The following is an 18,657-nucleotide window of genomic DNA, read 5'->3' on the forward strand; positions in this document are numbered from 1 at the left end:
ATAGAGGAAGGGATTTTTGGTTTTAACTGTAAATGTTTTTAAATCTATTATTTTAAGCTGCCTTGAACCACAAGGAATGGCGGATAAAAATGTTTTAATAAATCAGTAAGTCTGTGAGGAAGTTGTAAGAGGAAGGTAGAATGCCTGGGAAGACGGGCCAGGTGAGAGCTGGCAGTAGTGGGTATTGGTGGGAGGTGCTTCCTCCTCTGGAAATTATTACTTGAATTTTCTGTGGATTGTGTGGTTTGGGTTCACTGCTACAATTTTGATATCTCTGAGGTATGTGCTTGGGAATTAACGTAAGTGCAGGGAAGGATGGTGGGGCAGGGAGAAATAGCAACAGACAGACGTACAATACAAGATGAAGGTGGGGTGTCAGTGACCATCTTCCTTTCCAGTCAAGAAATAATATTTGGGCCATGTGTGTGTAAAAAGTTAAGCCCCCCCCTCACCATTTACCCTCATCCAGTTTGGGGCCTATTGTCATGAGCCAGTGACACCTAATTCAGCTGATTTCAGCTTTTTATGAAATGCTGACAGAATCCAGTCACACATATATTGCCTCATCTGGTTTGATAATTAGATGAGCCATTTTTATAGGGCAACTACAAAAAAAACCACAGGAGATGAGTTGATGTTTGGATGAATTTTATTTGTTCAGGCTTAATAAGGGGCTCAGAAAGTCTACAACATGCTGGGGAAAGTGTGGCTTATCTGTATGCTTGGACCTTGTCCATCCTGGCTTAATCCAAAGGGGGAAGGGGGATGACCAGTTGGGTCTAGGGGCTGGTTAATACTTTACTGAGAAAGGGAGTGGTCTCTACTTCCTTGAAGGAGATGGTTGTTAGATTGTTCTTTTAAAAAGCCCTACTGGCTTTGAATAATAATTTCAACAATTATTGGTTGGTTGCTGATAATCCCCCACCTCCTTTCTCTCTCTTTAAAACTCGATGGTGAATGGGTAGTGGCTGTATTCCTGAATGAAATTTATTATTCTAGACCCACTCAATCCAGCTCCCTACTAGTTAGGGACCAAAACTTATTTGGTACTCCTGAAAGATGACCATTGATGGGGTACTTTGAGGGAATGCAACTTCTCAGCACATTTCAGTACTGTTAACCATAGTTCACCCTTCGACAGGCTCTTTGGGAGGGGAATTTGGATCAGTGCTGTCGTAGTCCTATTACTGTTTGACTGCTGAGTTGTAGAAAAAAGAATTGAGGGGCTGTTCTCTATTATCTTGACAGCTGGAGGCAGCTGTATGGTCCCATAGGATTCTTTAAAAACATAGGAGGAGCCATGCTAAGTTAGACCAAAGGCCTATCTTGTCCAGCATTCTGTTCACACAGTGGCTGACCAGCTGCCTCTGGGAAACATACAAGCAGGATGACTCCAACAGCACCCTCCTGCCTGTGCTCCCCAGCAACTGATATAAAGTGACATAGTGCCTGGTGCTGGAGGGAGTGGATATCCATCATCATCGTAAGTTTCTATTCATATACCGCCCTTCAGGAACAACTTAATGCCACAGAGCGGTTTACAAAATGTATTATTATTATCCTCACAACAATCACCCTATGGGTGAGGCTGAGAGCTGAGACAGACCCAAGGTCACCCAACTGGCTTCAAGAGGAGGAGTGGGAAATCAAACCCAGTTCTCCAGATTAGAGTCCTGCCCCTGTTGACCACTACACCAAACTGGCTAGTTGCCATGGATAGCCCCATCCTTCATGAATGTGTTCACTCCCCTTTTAAAGTCTTCCAGTTTGATGGCTATCTCCACATCCTGTAGCAGGAAGTTCCACAATTTAACTAAGCACTGTGTGAAGAAATACTTTATTTTGCCTGTTCTGAATCTCCCAGCCCTCAGCTTCAGTGGGAGTGAGGGAGACAAGCACCCTCAAGAATTTGGTGAGTTAGTATGCGGGTGGGGGGAGGGGGATTATAGTGAGAAGAGATCAATGCTGGGATAGTTGTGGCAGACTTGAATCTTGTATGTCAGCTTTTTCATGCATCCAAAGGTGGTAATTAGTGATAACATTAACAACCATGTTCCATAGAAGCAGGGCTCATTTTGAGGGGGAACACGGAGGAACGAAGTTCCGGCAGTTCCCCAAAGAGGTTACATGACAGGTGGCCCCGCCCACTTGACTCTCAGCCATTTCGGGCTCATTTCAGCCTGGATTGGGGCCAAAACAGCCCAGATCGGGCCTCTGACAGGTGGTGAATCACTCTCCCACTCAGCAGCGGCCCGATCCTGACCATTTTGGGCCCCTTTACAGCCATTTTCAGCCCCTTTTTGCCATTTTGGGCCCAATTTCGGCCCTGAATGGCCAGGATTGGGTCCAAAACAGCCGGGATAGGTGATGTCAGGGGGTGTGGCATATGCAAATCAGCTATGCTAATGAACCACTTCCGGCAATGGCAAGGGGCGTGGTACATGCTAATGAGTTATGCTAATGAATTATGCTAATGAGTTCCTTCAGCTCTTTTTCTACGAAATGACTCCTTTGGAAAGAAGTCATGTTGTTGGCATTCAGTGGCACAGCTGCTCTGTGCCTGAGTATGTGAGATCTATAGGTTTTAAGGTTCACATGCTAATGAAACTTAAGCTCCCCCTTCCCCCCTGCCACATTCTCACATGAAGTGCAAACTGTATATAATTGCTAATGTTCATCCTTGCAGGTCTGGAGTGCAGTGATAGAAGACAGCACTTCTTAGCAAATCAGTATTTTTTGCTGTAGCAGCAACTGGGAAGTGGAAATGATGCTTTACTTCCTCCTGCTGTCTTGGCATGAGTCCTTCAGCTGCTCAGGCACAGTTGTGATTGAAAGAAGTAGACTTAATGTGTTCAAGAGGCATGGAAAGGCCAGGTGATGGGAAAGCAACACCAGCATGATTGCTGTAGCCACTGAGAATGACTGCAGACATTACCAAAAATATCACCAGCTGAATGTTGAAATAACTGCTTATTTGGCTGACAGCACTACTTTCGATTCTGGGGGTTTCTCCATGTTATGCTTGTATGCAACAAAGCACTTTGTAATGCATCTCAGTTCATGGGTAATGAGCAATTCTAAACTCAGAAAGTATATTTTATTTTCGACTGGAGTATTTTTGTGACTGTGCATTTGGCTAGTTGGAAAAAAAATGATCAGGGTGCAGACTTGTGCTATATTTGCTTTACATTAGATGCACAGTACTTTGTTATCCGAGAAGTATAGTTGACATATAAGCCTTAACCTTAAGTACATGGCTACAATCTGTCGACATACCTGGAAACACTAATACAGCCAGAACATGTCTATTTCCTTCTGCTTGTGTCAGACTTGTGAGTTCTAAAACAGAGCAACAAAGATTGTACAGAAAGGGCTATCCAACTTCTTTATTTGTGCCAGAAAAGCAGCCCTGCTAGTTGTTGCAAAAGCAACATAGTGTGTAGCACCTGAAAGTCTCATACATTTATTATGGCTTCTACAGGCAAGGAATTAGCTGATGATGGACCTGCTAGCCTACAAAAGTCCATCTGGCAATAAACATATTGATCTTAAAAGTGCCAGCAGGCTCTGCCAGTTCTCATCTTGTTATCTTTTTCATACGCTGCCTCTTGTCAGTTTTGTTTTAGCATCTCCAAGTTTCATAGTCCTGTCCTGTAGCCATCTAGATAAACCAGCAAGTTCAGGCCACTGCAGCAAAGCAATGAAGAACTTCCTTGAGGTACATGAACTTATATACTCCTGCAGTAGGGTAAGAGAAGCCCTGACCTGGATAGCTCAGGTGAGCCTCATCAGATCTCAGAAGCTAAGCAGGGTTGGCCTTGGTTAGTAACTGGATGAGAGACCTCCAGTGAAGACCAGGGTTGCAGAGGCAGGCAATGGCATACCACCTCTGATAGTCTCTTGCCATGAAAACCCCACCAGGGGTCGCCATAAGTCAGCTATGACTTGAGGGCACCATACACACACCGGGTAAGAGGAACCAACTGACTTTTTGGTCTTGCTACCGGGGCACATGGGCATACCATTACCTCTCTGCTATTCAATTCTGCAATGCCAGTTAAAAGGATCAAGCAATAGATAATGAGAAAAGACTTCTGCCTGAGACCCTGGAGAGCTTCTTCTGCCTGTCAGAGCAGGCAATGCTAACCTTCATAGCTCAATGGCTGGACTGAGTGTAAAGCAGCTTCATGTGTTCAAACTCCCACAACAGTCTTCTTATATTAAATGTTTAATCAAATTATAGATTATCTTTCCAAATTTTATTTCTACCCTGAAAAAAGTCCAGAGCAATAAAGAACAAGAGGAAGAGGGAAGACCTAATCAAAGAGGCCTATAAGTTGAGTGCCACTGCACACTTTATTGGGCACGTGAATTAATTTGCAACATTATGTACATTGTTGAATGTTACACAGCGGGTTGTCGTGCTTTAGCGGGTTTTTTTTCCAGATTACTTGAAACAGGTGGTGATTTTGTCAATGCAGAGGAAGCAGCAGTTGCTAATTCACGTGGGGGGGGGAGTTGATGTGTCTTGCTTGTAATTAACTGAAATATGAATGCCCCTAATGCTATATCATTCTGTGTCTCCTTTTACTTCTAGGAAACCAAAGATGCATTTTGGCGGATTTTCTGCTGAGTATCTTCCTTGAACGGGTTCTTCAGCAGAAATAGTCAAGTGTTCTGAGGCCTGTTCAAGAACATTCCCTGTACTTCCTAGAAGCCAGCTCTGTAGCCAGTGTGTTATGCTGGTGCTGAGCAGCACCAAACTTGCCCGGTTTTCAAGAGCTAAAACTCCAGTTTGCAGCTTCCCCAGTATCCATTAACCTTCTAGTTGCTGCTGTTTAGGGGTGGGAGTGGGGGTTGTGGTGCTCCTTTCCTCTGTTGTACCTCTTCTCTTCCTGTCCTGTCCTCTCATTTCAGGCTGATTGTGTTCTGTTACACTGGAGGTTATATTGTGAGTCATTTATTCTCGTCCAGTAGGAACAACCTTCAGCAACTTTGTGACCCTGTGATTTAACCTCACCGGGCTCTCGCTTTGACATCATCATCTTCTACAGCCAATGTGAAACATGAAGAAATATATTTGGTCTTTTTAGAAACCCCCTGTGCAGGAGGGATCTGTTTTTGTTCTGGAAGGTGGAGAGGGTCCTATAAAGGTGCCCCACACCTAGTTTAAGACATAGTGGAATACTAGTAAAAGATTTGTTTTAGGTTTCCAGCCTCTGGGCCCTTTCAAGAAGCCTTAAGGAGTGTGCATCAGTGCTCGGGGAAGAGACTATTATTTAATCTCTGAGTCTACGGACATCTTAGGGTGCATTATCATTGGTACTGAAGGCATGGGTATCTGTCTTCTATGTCTTTCAAGAGTTTCAGTTGTCAAAAGAAGACTGGAAATTACTCTTTGCTATTCATCAGCCTGCAGTGCTGGTTGGCTGGCAGTGAAGTTTTCAATAATGCTTTCAGCTTAGCCCATCAATGTCATCTATTACATCATTGGCATTCCACCCTAATCTTCGTTATTGCAACAATCTTCCAATGAGCCAACATTATAGATTGGTCAGATCTAGTAACATTATACTCCATTGGGGTGAGCAGTACAAGGTAAATCCAAGAAAAGCCTTGCTGGGTCAGAAGAATGGTCCATCTAGTGCTGTTTTCTGTTTCTCACTGTGCCTCAGAAGGCCCACAAGGATGCAGAGGTTAAAGCAGTTGTTGTCCTCCCCTCCCCCAAAATGCATACTGCAGTATACTGGTTGGGACGTGGAGTTCCTATATAGCTGACATTGCTATTGATGGCATCATACATTTGGCTACTTCCCTTTTAAAGGTACCTAAGCTTGTAGCCATCACTATATCCTGTGGCAATCAGTTCCACAAGTCTATTATGTGTTCCTTGAAGAAGTATGTACTTTATTTTCATAATGGTCTATAGAGCTGCAGCAGCAAAATCTTTGTTGCTCAGACTAGTGAGGAATTGTATAGTAGCTGGTCTCTTAAGAGCCTTTTGCTCTTAAGAGGTCTGGCTGGCTTGGTAGTGATGTACAGCCAACCAATATCATGTCCAAGGTTCAGGATGTACTGCAATCTCAAGTTATGAGGCATTTTTAAACTACTAGGCAGGCCAGTGTGATTCAGAAATGATAAGGCTTGTCTTAGACTGGGTTCAAATTCCTATTCAGCGCTAGGTATATTGGGTTACCTAGGCCAGCCTCTTTTTCTCAGCGTAACCCAACATGTTAAGAGACTGAGCTTGCTGGAAGAAGAGGGACATGAAAATGTAATACAGAATATATGTTCATTACTGAGGCCCACTAGAAAATAAATGGCTTCAGTGGCATGTGTTTTTCCATACCATCTACTTGACTCGGTTAACAGGAGTGCTACTTCAAGTCTGTATCATATTTGGTTCATATTGAATACACTCTGTCTATTGCATCTTCCAAAGTTCTTGTATCCAAACACATTGGATTTGCCTGCGGCCAAAGAGAAGAAAGGCATAGCTCCTTTGTTTCTGTCACCTTCCTAGGAGCTGTTGCTTTTCTGCACTTCTGTACAGAAAATCATGTAATCACTTAACAATTGTTTAGGAGCAAAACTATTATTTTGAAAGATCTCTTGATTGCTGTATTGCTACAGATACTCCCAAGAGTCATCAGTGCTTGTACTTCTTGTATTGGGTTTGTTTATTTTATATTATTATATTAAGGTGAGAGAGAACGACTGGCCCAAGGACATGGACCAGGCAGCGATTTAAACCCAAGTCTTTGCAGGTCAAGCCCAATCATTACAATGAAAATACCACAAATAGATAAATTATGTTCATGTAGTTTAAAAACAGAATGTTCCCAAGAGCTTTGTTCAGAATATAAAAAACAAAATTGTATATAATGCACAGCAGTCTTTACATTTCCCATGCTACAGATATTCTCGTGACAACTGAGAGGGGCTTTAGCATATCTCCTTTAAATGTACCCAAAACATTTTCTGAAAGGACAAGGAAGTAAATGAGCATGAGCAGATAAAGAAATAAGTGCATCATAATTCAAAGCTGAGAGAATTGCATATCCTGAATGTAGGTCATCATTGTGGTGAAATTCAGTTCTTTAACCTAATTTTTTGACATTGTTTCACTTGACATGCTAGTAGCGTTGGGGACATTATGAGATGAGACCATTGTGCTTATGATAAATTTAGATTGGATCTGGTACTGGATGCTTCTTGTTATTCCCCACCCCACCCCCAAATCTGCTATCAGGCCAATCAAAGCTTCAGTCAGAAGGTGGCAATATGTATTCCATGCAAAACTAAAAAAAAAAACCTCAAAACAATCCCAGTTCTCTCTATTGCTGAGGGAGTATGATAGGGTAACTGTGAAAATAATCCCCTAAAGTAGCTATAGACAGTCTCCAGTTTAGGAGTATCAGACAAAACATACACATGTACACCATGTATCAGTTGTGGAACACCATCCACAATGACCTGGGACTAAGGTGGCCTTCCATATAGAGGCCAAATTTAAAATTACATTGTTGGTTTCAGAGACTTGAAGTCTCATCATTTCCTACTGGCCCAGCTAAGAATTATACTAATTTCATTGGATCCCTAAATATTTTAAATATTTTACTGGCTCTATGTGTACTTTCAGTTTATGCACCTGAGGCCTCTTGGCAAACAAAATGATGTTTACTTTAACACAGGGGTTTTTTTTCAGCAGGAACACGGTGGAACAGAGTTACGGAACCTCTTGAAAACGGTCACATGGCTGGTGGCCCCGCCCCCTGATCTCCAGACAGAGGGGAGCTTAGATTGCCCTCCGCACTGCTCGGCGGCACAGAGGGCAATCTAAACTCCCCTCTGTCTGGAGATCAGGGGGCGGGGCCACCAGCCATGTGACCATTTTCTCCAAGGGCCAACCCATTGAGTTCCACCACCCCTTTTCCCAGAAAAAAAGCCCTGCTTTAACATCATTTGGTAGTATATATCAATACATTGAAATCTCAACATGGCCCCATCTCTGTATACTTAAAGCCAGACACTGGATCCATGGAAAGGCAGGACAGATGTTTCTACAAACCTGAGGAAAGCCCCAGGTTTGCAGAAAATTCTTAAATCTAAAACAAACAAAAAACTGTGTGGGCGTGGGTGGGTGGGGCATTAAACCCTTCAAATGGTTTAAACTGGCCTATAACTTTAAGAAATGAATGCTCTCAGTGACCATTTCTAGGCAACCACAATATGTTGCCAGCCTTGGTCTCTGTAAGTAAAAGGCAGGGGAGAGGGTGCAGAGCTCTTTCAAGGGCTGTTCTGGCCTTTGAGGGAGGACTCATCAGTCCCAGGGTGACCCTTCTTGGCCCTTCTCTCTCTCTCTCTCTCTCTCTCTCTCTCTCACACACACACACACACACACACACACACACACACACACAGCCTAATCTAGTATACAGGGTTGTTGAAAGGGTAAAATGGAGGCAAGGAGAATAATGTAAGCTGCGTTGGGTCTCCAAAGGGGAGAAAAGTGGGATATGCGTGAAAGAAATAAATCATAACTTCATCTGAAGATGGGAGAAGATAAAGGTAGGTTAGATGGCGGGTGTGAAGGGGAAAAGACAATGGGGAATGTTGAGGATATCTGAGCTCCCAGAAGGGTACAAAAAGGAAATAGCGTGAAGAGGGGGATACAGGGAAAATGAGGTTCCCCTGCAAGTCCTTGCAGGTTCCTCACTGTCCAGCTGTGCCCAGCACCATGCAACTTGACTCAGCGTAGTGGCTGGCACCATGCAATTCTGCCAGACTTTTCCAGGGGTTGCCAGGGGAGGGAAAGAGAAAAAGCTGAAGAAAGGAGGGCAGATAAAGGTAGATTGGCTAGTGGGTGGGAATGAGAGAAGAAAGCAGGAAAAGGGGAGATGCTATGGAGGCTTTCAAGAAAAGGAAAAAGGAAATAGTGGGAGAGAGGAAAATTAGAGGCCCACTGCAAGTTCTTGCAGGTCCCCTGTTTGTTATAATTTAATCCCAAATCTCTTAGAAGGTGCTTCATCTCTATTAATAATGGTTAGTGCTGAGTTGTCCACGTGTATCAGAACTGAAAGTATATAATCATGACAATTAAGATAATGCTGTGGGCAGGAGAACAGACAACAGAGGAATGCATGCAAAATTATGTTAAGACAAATGTAAAAGAGTCTCTTTAACATTTGTCCAAATGTAATTGAGGAGAGACAGAAGCTAGACTAATTTCAGTAAAGCTGCCTGTTAGTACCGCAAGCTTTTATATGTTTGCGCACACAAGTATAAAGCACCAGTTGCTGGGTGGTCTGTGTTAAACAGCCAATGAAAACAAAATCAAAAAGAGTCCAGTAGCACCTTTAAGACTAACCAACTTTATTGTAGCATAAGTTTTCAAGAATCACAGTTCTCTTCGTCAGATGCATGGAGGGCAAGAAGAAACTGGTCAGATATAGAGGAGGGGAGGGGAGGGAGGAGTAGATGCAAACAGCTCTCAAACAGCTCCTTCTGATATGAAGATCAGTTTGCTTCTGTACAGGAAATCAGTTACTTTTGATAATGAGATAACCATTCATAGTCCCTATTCAGTCCCAGCTTGACAGAGTCAAATTTACATATGGATTCCAATTCAGCAGCTTCCCGTTGGATTTTGTTTTTGAAAGGTTTCTGTTGAACTACAGTGACCTTTAAGTCTTTGATGGAATGTCCTGGTAGATTGAAGTGTTCTCCCACTGGTTTCTGGACGTTGCCATTTCTAATGTTAGATTTGTGTCCATTTATTCTTTTGCGCAGAGGTTGGCTGGTTTGTCCAATGTACAGAGCAGATGGACATTGTTGGCACATGAGGGCATATATCAGATTGGAGGATGAGCAGCTGTAAGAGCCAGAGACAGTGTCGTTGATGCCATTGGGTCCTGTAATTGTATTCCCTGGGTAGATATAAGGGCAGAGCTGGCATCTGGGTCTGTTGCAGGGCCTAGTACCTGTGCTGGTGACTCTGCTAGCCGATTCATGATTGTAAGTGAGAAGTCGTTTAAGGTTGGGGGGCTGTCTGTAAGCAAGGAGAGGTCTTCCACCCAAGGCTTCTGAGAGAGAGGTATCATTTTCCAGGATGGGTTGTAGCTCACTGATGATACGTTGGATGGGTTTGAGCTGGGAGCTATAGGTGACAACCAGTGGTGTTCTGTTGATAGTTCCGTTAGGTTTGTCCTGGAGCAGGCTGTTTCTGGGTACTAGTCTGGCCCTGTTGATTTGTTTCCTCACTTCATTTGGTGGGTATTGTAGTCCCAAAAATGCTTGTTGTAAATCTCTTAAATGGGAGTCCCAATCAAGAGCATTGGAGCAGATACGGTTGTAAAGTAAGGCTTGGCTGTAGACAATTGACCGAGTGATATGTTTAGGGTGGTAGCTGGAGGCATGTAGATATGAGTATCGGTCTGTGGGCTTCCGGTATAAGGTGGTATTTATCCATTATGTAGTTGTACAGTGGTGTCCAGGAAGTGTACCTGTTGTATAGAGTGGTCCAGGCTCAGGCTGATAGTAGGGTGAAAGTTGTTAAAGTCCTGATGAAATCTCTCAAGGGCTTCCTTCCCATGGGTCCAAATGATGAAGATGTCATCCAGGTATCTTAAGTATAGTAGCGGTTTCAGTGGATGGGAGCTGAGGAAGCATTGCTCCAAGTCCGCCATGAATATGTTAGCATATTGTGGTGCCATGCGTGTGCCCATGGCTGTGCCATTAACCTGTAGATATATTAACCTGTAGACAATCATGAATCGGCTAGCAGTCACCAGCACAGGTACCAGGCCCTGCAACAGACCCAGATGCCATCTCGGCCTCTATATCTACCCAGGGAATACAATTACAGGACCCAATGGCATCAACGACACTGTCTCTGGCTCTTACAGCTGCTCATCCTCCAATCTGATATATGCCCTCATGTGCCAACAATGTCCATCTGCTCTGTACATTGGACAAACCAGCCAACCTCTGCGCAAAAGAATAAATGGACACAAATCTAACATTAGAAATGGCAACGTCCAGAAACCAGTGGGAGAACACTTCAATCTACCAGGACATTCCATCAAGGACTTAAAGGTCACTGTAGTTCAACAGAAACCTTTCAAAAACAAAATCCAACGGGAAGCTGCTGAATTGGAATTCATATGTAAATTTGACTCTGTCAAGCTGGGACTGAATAGGGACTATGAATGGTTATCTCATTATCAAAAGTAACTGATTTCCTGTACAGAAGCAAACTGATCTTCATATCAGAAGGAGCTGTTTGAGAGCTGTTTGCATCTACTCCTCCCTCCCCTCCCCTCCTCTATATCTGACCAGTTTCTTCTTGCCCTCCATGCATCTGACGAAGAGAACTGTGATTCTCGAAAGCTTATGCTACAATAAAGTTGGTTAGTCTTAAAGGTGCTACTGGACTCTTTTTGATTTTGCTACTACAGACTAACATGGCTAATTCCTCTAGATCAATGAAAACAAAGCCTGCAGTTAATAAATATACATGGTAAATGACAAAAAGGTGCACCCATTACATATTTGATTAGGGTAACCATCAATATTTTTAATTCTCAACTTGGAACCACCTGTAGATACTTTAATCTAGAAACTGGCCCATGGACAGACAACACAGATCTTTCTACAAACTTGCAAAAATCCCCACATTTACAGAAAAATCTGAAAAAAAATTGCTTGGGGGGGTAAGTGCCCTCCCCCCAAGCATCTCCTGTAGCTTTAAAAAAGTGAGAACCAGTGTGGTGTTGTGGTTACAGTGACAGAATAGAATCTAAGTGACCCAGATTTGATTCTGTACTCTACCATGGAAGCTTGCTAGGTGATCTTGGGCCAGTCACACACTCTCAGCCTAACCTACCTCATAGGGTTTTTATGAGGAAAGAATAGAGAATGATGTAAGCTGGTTTGGGCCACCTGTGGGGAGAAGGGTGGGGTAGAAATGAAGTCAAATAAAAAATGAATGCTCTCATTGGCTATTGCTAGCCAACCACAACAGTATTACAAGCCTTAAAGCCTTGGTTTCTGTCAGGAAAATGTAAGGGTCCTTCCCAGGGCTGTTCTGGCCTTTGAGGTGGGGACTCATCAGGGCCAGCAGCAACCATCAGGTGACTTGCTACCACCCTGTTAGCATGACTAACCCAAGCCCAGCTGCTTGCTGCTGTTCAACAGCAACCACCACAAAAGCCAGTGTGGTTTAGCATTTCAGACAAAGATTTGGGAAACCTAGGATCAAATCCCCATTCTGTCCTGGGTAACCTAGGGTTAGTTCTGCAATCTCAGTCTAACCTACTTCAAAATGTTGTGAAGATAAAATGGAAGTAAGGAGAATGCTGTAAGCTGCTTTAAGTCCTCATTGTGGAGGAGGTGGGGTATAAATGAAATCAATCAAATATAGCTGAAGATTGGGCAGATAAAAGGCAGGTTGGTGGATAAGTGGAAAGGATAAAAGGAAGCATGGAAAGGTAAGGATATGGTGGATGCTTGGATGAAGAAAAGTAGGAATACTGTGGGGAGGGGAATACAAAGAAAAGTGAGGTGCCTCCTGCAAGTCCCTGTGTGTTAATTTCTACCATGCAACTGGCTCAGCCTAGCAGCCAGCACCACTCAACTGGGCCTGGACTAGTTTGGCTCAGCCCATAGAACCATGCACTTTTCTCAGAGAAAGGCTGCCAGGGGTAGGGAAGAAGGGATAACTGATGAAGGGGGAAGGGGGCAGATAAAGGTAGGTTGGTTGGTGGGTAGGAAGGAGAGAAGGAAGCAGGAAAAAGGGAGAGGCTATAGGGGCTTCTAGGAAAGAAAAAGAGGAAATAAAATGCCTCCTGCAAGTCCTGGCAGGCCCCCCTTGTTCTGTTCTATAAGTGAGCAAGCAGAAAGAGTATTCCAGAACTTTAAGGGATATGCTAAAGATGTTTGTGCTAAGGGCCAGTTTGTATGGAACAGAATCATTTCTTTCTTCAAACACCAAAGGTAAGTAGAGGTTCAGTGCAATCTGGGAATGAATGTTTGCCACAAACATTGATGAGGGATATATATTGAAAGACACTATATGCTCATGGTGGAAAGAGGAAGAATGTGTCAATTAAAATACAAGTGGTTCTTAGCAGACTGTGCATACCAGACAGGAATACATTCAAACACACTGTGATCTGGGAGCTTGCCTGGAAAGCCCAAAAATGTCTACTAGAGCAATGTGCCTATTTAATGGCATTCCCATGCCTCCACAATAGCTCTGCCCCAGCTGGGATGGAAACAGCTCTTCTCACATTACATTTTGCAGGCTTGGTATTGTCAATCCTAGAGTGGCCTAAGCAGCAAAACATAGTGTAAAAATACATGTTTGGGCTAGGGTTGCCAGCCTCCAGGTAGTGGCTGGAGATCTCCCAGAATTACAACTGGTCTCCAGGCCACAGAGATCAGTTCACCTGGAGAAAATGGCTACTTTGGGGGGTGGACTCCATGGAATTATGCCATGCCAAGGTCCTTTCCCTCCCCAAACCTCACTTTCTCCAGGTTTCACCCCCCAGATCTCCAGGAATTTCCCAACTTGAAGCTGGCAACCCTGGTTTGGGCTCATCTGGCTGTCTCATACACATAGACTCTTATACAGCCATCTTCAGTGTTCAAGAGAGGACCTGCGGCTGCTCCATGAAGCTAGCCTTCAAACATGAGATACATCCTGCTCCTCATGCAAAAATGGCTTTTGAGCTCCTTTATGGTTCCGAAGTATTCTTCGTGCAGCAAGTAGTGCAGATGTTTAAAAACTATTAAGACCACTAATTCTATAGAAACATGGAAATAATTAGCTAGGGCTGTATATGCCAGCAATGGATCTTTCCTTTGGTTCAGGAAGCATTCCCCAGACATCAACGGGCTGCTTCTACGGCTCCTTGCACCAAAGGAAAGTCACCACTGATGGGGTGGGGGGAGGCGGAATTCACAGGATTCAAACCAGTATTCTTGGGATCCAGGGCACAAAATGCAGGGGTTTTTCCTAGCTGATGCGCATCCTGTTTGTCATCCTCCCAGTTGGACAACTTGACAAATATTCTGCTGCAGCACTAAGCTAAATTGTATAACTTAAAAATGCATCCGCTGTACTTTCCTCTCAAACCATCTTGTAATCATGTTTGTGTACAATGTTACGATCATACTTTTGCACACCTGCAGAAATGAATCAACCATCTTGTACCATCAAAGTGTAAAAAAAATGCACACGCATGAAGGGATAAGCTGGATAAGTAACTGCATGTATCTGTGCCACTGAATTTTCCCTTCTTCCAATAATGCTCATCTTTTGCAGGAAGGCAATGGGAGAGGAAAAGAAATGTCTTATGAGATCACTTCCTGCTACTCCTATTTTAAGTCACTGCTACAGATCTTTCCAAAGCATTTGCACAACCATAGAAGGGCTGTCTCTTTTAACCCTCTACTTATATTATGGTTCTATTTTGTGCCTGAGGCTTGGGGGAGGGATACTAGAATGATTCTGTTTGATGGAGAGGGATATTTGGCAGCTGTGAGGGGGATAAGACAGTTAAGACCTGGGGGGGAAGGGCCGATGGACTACTCACATCCGCAGAGAGACAGGTTTGAATATCTTGGGAGGTCTCCCCTCTCAGTGATAGTATTATTCAAGTGGCTCTCAAGTTACAGTGCAAATATTCTGACATTCTTACTCAAGACCACATTTTTTTTCTACATACAGGATGCAGGGCATGGCAGCTTTTTTCTTTTTAAGTTGTCTTTGAAATTACTAATTGCAAACACAGGATTAGGTTTCATTTACAAAGTTACTGGAAACTACAAATAACAATTATATATAGAATGCTTCATGAAGGGACAGTCAACTTTGTTTATGATTTGGAATATTTTCAGGGTGAAGCTTGAATTCAGTTTAAAAACACCTACCTGGAAACAAAGCCTTAAAATACCTGGCTGATCTTTCCCCCATCTAGGGAGATTCAGGCTAATTATGTATGTGGCTCTGGTCATCCAAATACTCACACACCCCATGCCCCCACCCCAAGTTTCTTATGTGCTTCCCTGAGATGTACACATTTTTGCCTTTTAGGCTTTTACAGTTATATCTTACTGAACTCTTCTGCTTCTGTCTTTTTACATGCTGTGAGGGTGAAGATTTACATATATTACCTTAGTAATTAAATTTCCTGCATGTTGAAAACAATTTACATGCATTTTCTTCAGAGTTTTTACACACACACACACACAGAGAGAGAGAGAGAGAGAGAGAGAGAGAGAGAGAGAGAGAGAGAGAATAAAATAGTCCAGTTTTACTATCTTAAAGATTCAGTACATATGCTTAGAACAGTGATCTGGTAAATTCATGACTGCAATGAAACAAGCAGGGAGTTGCTGGTTCATAGTTTATATCATAGTCACTTTGATGTACCATCTCTCAAATAACATTGTGAACAGTTCAAACACCGCATTTGAAACCATCAGATGACTTCTGTAGCCTGTTTATTTTCCTATTGATGTTATGAATACTACAAAATTGGGATTATGAAAGCACTACTACTACAGCACAATGCAGATTAATTTTTATTTTATCTTTTAAAGAGAAGTACCACCTAAAGAAATCCCATGTTCTTAAAACCCAGTTTGCCACTGACCTTAAATTATCTGTTGGATGGTCAGCTAAATCTGTTTTATAGGCTTGTAAATGTCATTAAATGTGTATGATTTTAACATATAGTGATCTCAATTCAGCTTGCATTCAAGGGTGACTGAAGTAAAACTGGAATGAAGGATTCTGGTTTTATAGGTAATGTAAGAACTATATAGGGCTCATGGAATCATTAGAAAGACAAAAGCAGCAATCCTGCACCTATCCCAGAACAAAGTGAAGTGTTGTGTTATATCATTCTGATTTAAAAGATATTAGTTGTATTGTAGAGCTTGTTAGATTTAGCAAGAGCCAGTGAAGTCTAGTTGACTTTCAGCTCTGAAAATCTGCAGTTAAAGTAACATATCTGCAGATTCATTGCATGGATTTTAACAAGTCACTGTTAGCTTCAGTTGCCCATTTACAAAATAGAGCTAATAGTGATCACCTAAAAACAATAAAGCAATGCCATAAAGCATTTTACAAAATTAGTTGTGTTTAAAAATAACAAAAGTTAGAAAATGACTAACTGTAGCATTACGGTCCAAAGGACAAGAACATCCATATTTCCCAACAACAGAAAGTTGCCAAGCCGATTATTAACATATCTGTTGACAAATGACTGCCAAAAACATAGAAGTATCTCTCATCAAATCATCTTCTGTTTTCCTTTGTGTTATAATCTTGCCTTATCACTTCTTCCAATTTATTGGATATTAGATTTTTCAGCACGGCATCTGTTGGTGCCCTTGTTTCTGACTAAACTTACCAGATATGAAAACATGACTTGTAGTTAATTGTCCTTATTCAGTAGGACTTTTTGTCTTATGGAAGGAATGTCTTGTTTGTTGTATTTTAGGTGGAGGTTGGTAAATTTAGCCCGTATTAATACAGAGGCACGCAATGCAAATAACTACTATCAGTCTCTTGCCTTGAAAATCCCAGCAGGGATCGCCATAAATTGTACACGACTTGATGGCATTCTCTACCACCACCAAAGTAATTCTTAATTTCCGTTCAGATTTTCAGTTACATCATCACTTAAAATGGGAAGTAATTAAAGAAGCTACTTCTTTTAAGTCTTCCTTCCTTTTCACTTAATTGTTACCAATGCAGGTTTAATTTTCAAAAGGTTGCAGGGACATTATCATTGCTGACTACAATAACAGGTTTTCCCAGGTTAATTTTGAACCTCCTCCTTATTTCCATGTATCTGCAGAAAGAAAATATCATGGCTGTTTGTAAAATTTTAAGTACCCAAGATACATTTTTTCCCAAACTAATTAGCATTTCTCCAATTAGTATAAGGGAATGGTCATAGAGAAAAGTATTTAGATAATTTTGCAACAAATATGAAGACTGGAAAGGATTTTAAATTATGATCACTTCATAATTATATGATATCACAACACTGTTGTAAGCTTCCATGTTTGTCACTTATGTGACAACATTGTGAAACACTTTGTGGGATTTTCCTTGAAATTCAAATATCAAAAGCATCTATCCATGAGTGATAAAGTTGAATGTGAGGTGTGTACAAGGGAGAAAAAGAACATTTTGTTCCAGTACAAATACTTATCACCTGCACCACCCTGTTTCTAAAAACAGATGAGCTCTGAAACTAGTTCTTATGGGTACATGAAGGAATTTGGAGAAGGAGGGTAGATGAAAATTAGCATTTCTAGACACCTTGTTTCTGGCAAGGCTTCTAACAGCTACATGGGAAAGCTATTTAACATATGCAGATTTCCCTGTTCACTGCATTTCCATGTTGGTGAAAGATTTGTCTTTTGAATTTTTGCCTCTTGTTTAATTTCTAAAGGCTCAGCATCCTTGTCACAAAAAAGTATTAAATTCTCTGAAAAAGTTTGTCCAGAAAGTTAAATGTGCAGTTTTCAAAAATGTTCCAAAAACTGATTGTTCCTAACTATTATCTGTTTATTTTTGTTAATATTGGTAAAATCCTTTATCTTATTTTTCCACCCCACCCCCTCTCTCTTCTTGTTCAACATGTTTTCACATGTTTTCAGGAAAGACTATGCCAACAGACTGCAATATAAATTTCCCAAGTCATAGTTTTAGGAAATAAAACAGTCAAAGGTTTAGCCACCTTAATTTAATTTTGGGTTCTCTGAATATGTATTTTATTCTTTATTTCTTAAGGGTGTAAATTAGTTTTGTTACCCTTTGAAAAGGGAAGATATGCAGCATGATTAACACAGTCTTTGGAAACTTGCTTCTTGAAATAAATATTAAGTTTTTGGTTTAAACAGGCAATTCTAACACTAAATTCAAATCAAACCTGTTAATTTCCTATCAGCCTTGAAAATCAATATTTTAAATTTTCATGGCAGAGGTTGATTCTGCTGTTGTAGTGTTTGCTCTTTATTGCTGTTGTTTTGTTTTAAGAATAATGTTGTGCTTTATATTATTTTAGTAAAGAGCAACAATATCTGCACTCACAATTACATACCATCACTACCAAGAACTTACATGGCCAATTAATTTTGTAGTAAACAAAGCTGACCACCTTATGGTAGTAGATCTTTCTCGTACCTCCATCAATTTAAAAAAAAATATTTTTCTACTATATGTATTAGAGCTGAACAAAGTTGGCTGCAACAGGTAAAATAGACATATTCTTCTGCTTGCAGAAGCATGAACATTACTATTAGAGCCTATCTATTATACTACTGCATAAATTCTTACAAAAACATCTGTAGAACAGTGCAAACACCTACTGGCTTATGTTTTATACTGTGGTTTTTAATTGTAAGCTGCCTCAAGCAGTTCTCTAAAAAGGAAACATAGCAATATTCTAAATAAATCTAAATAAATTTCTTTTCCACATATGGTTCTTCGGGAAAGTCTTTGTTTACATATAGGCTAGAGTTTTATTCCAAGTCTGATGCATCGAAATTGAGTTCCTCCTTGCCATCTGTGCCCCTCTTATGGTACTTTGTTGATAAGCATTTTGAAAAGTGACTACCCACATGTGAGAA

Source organism: Eublepharis macularius, chromosome 11 (genome assembly GCF_028583425.1).
Source record: "Eublepharis macularius isolate TG4126 chromosome 11, MPM_Emac_v1.0, whole genome shotgun sequence".
Taxonomy (NCBI): domain Eukaryota; kingdom Metazoa; phylum Chordata; class Lepidosauria; order Squamata; family Eublepharidae; genus Eublepharis; species Eublepharis macularius.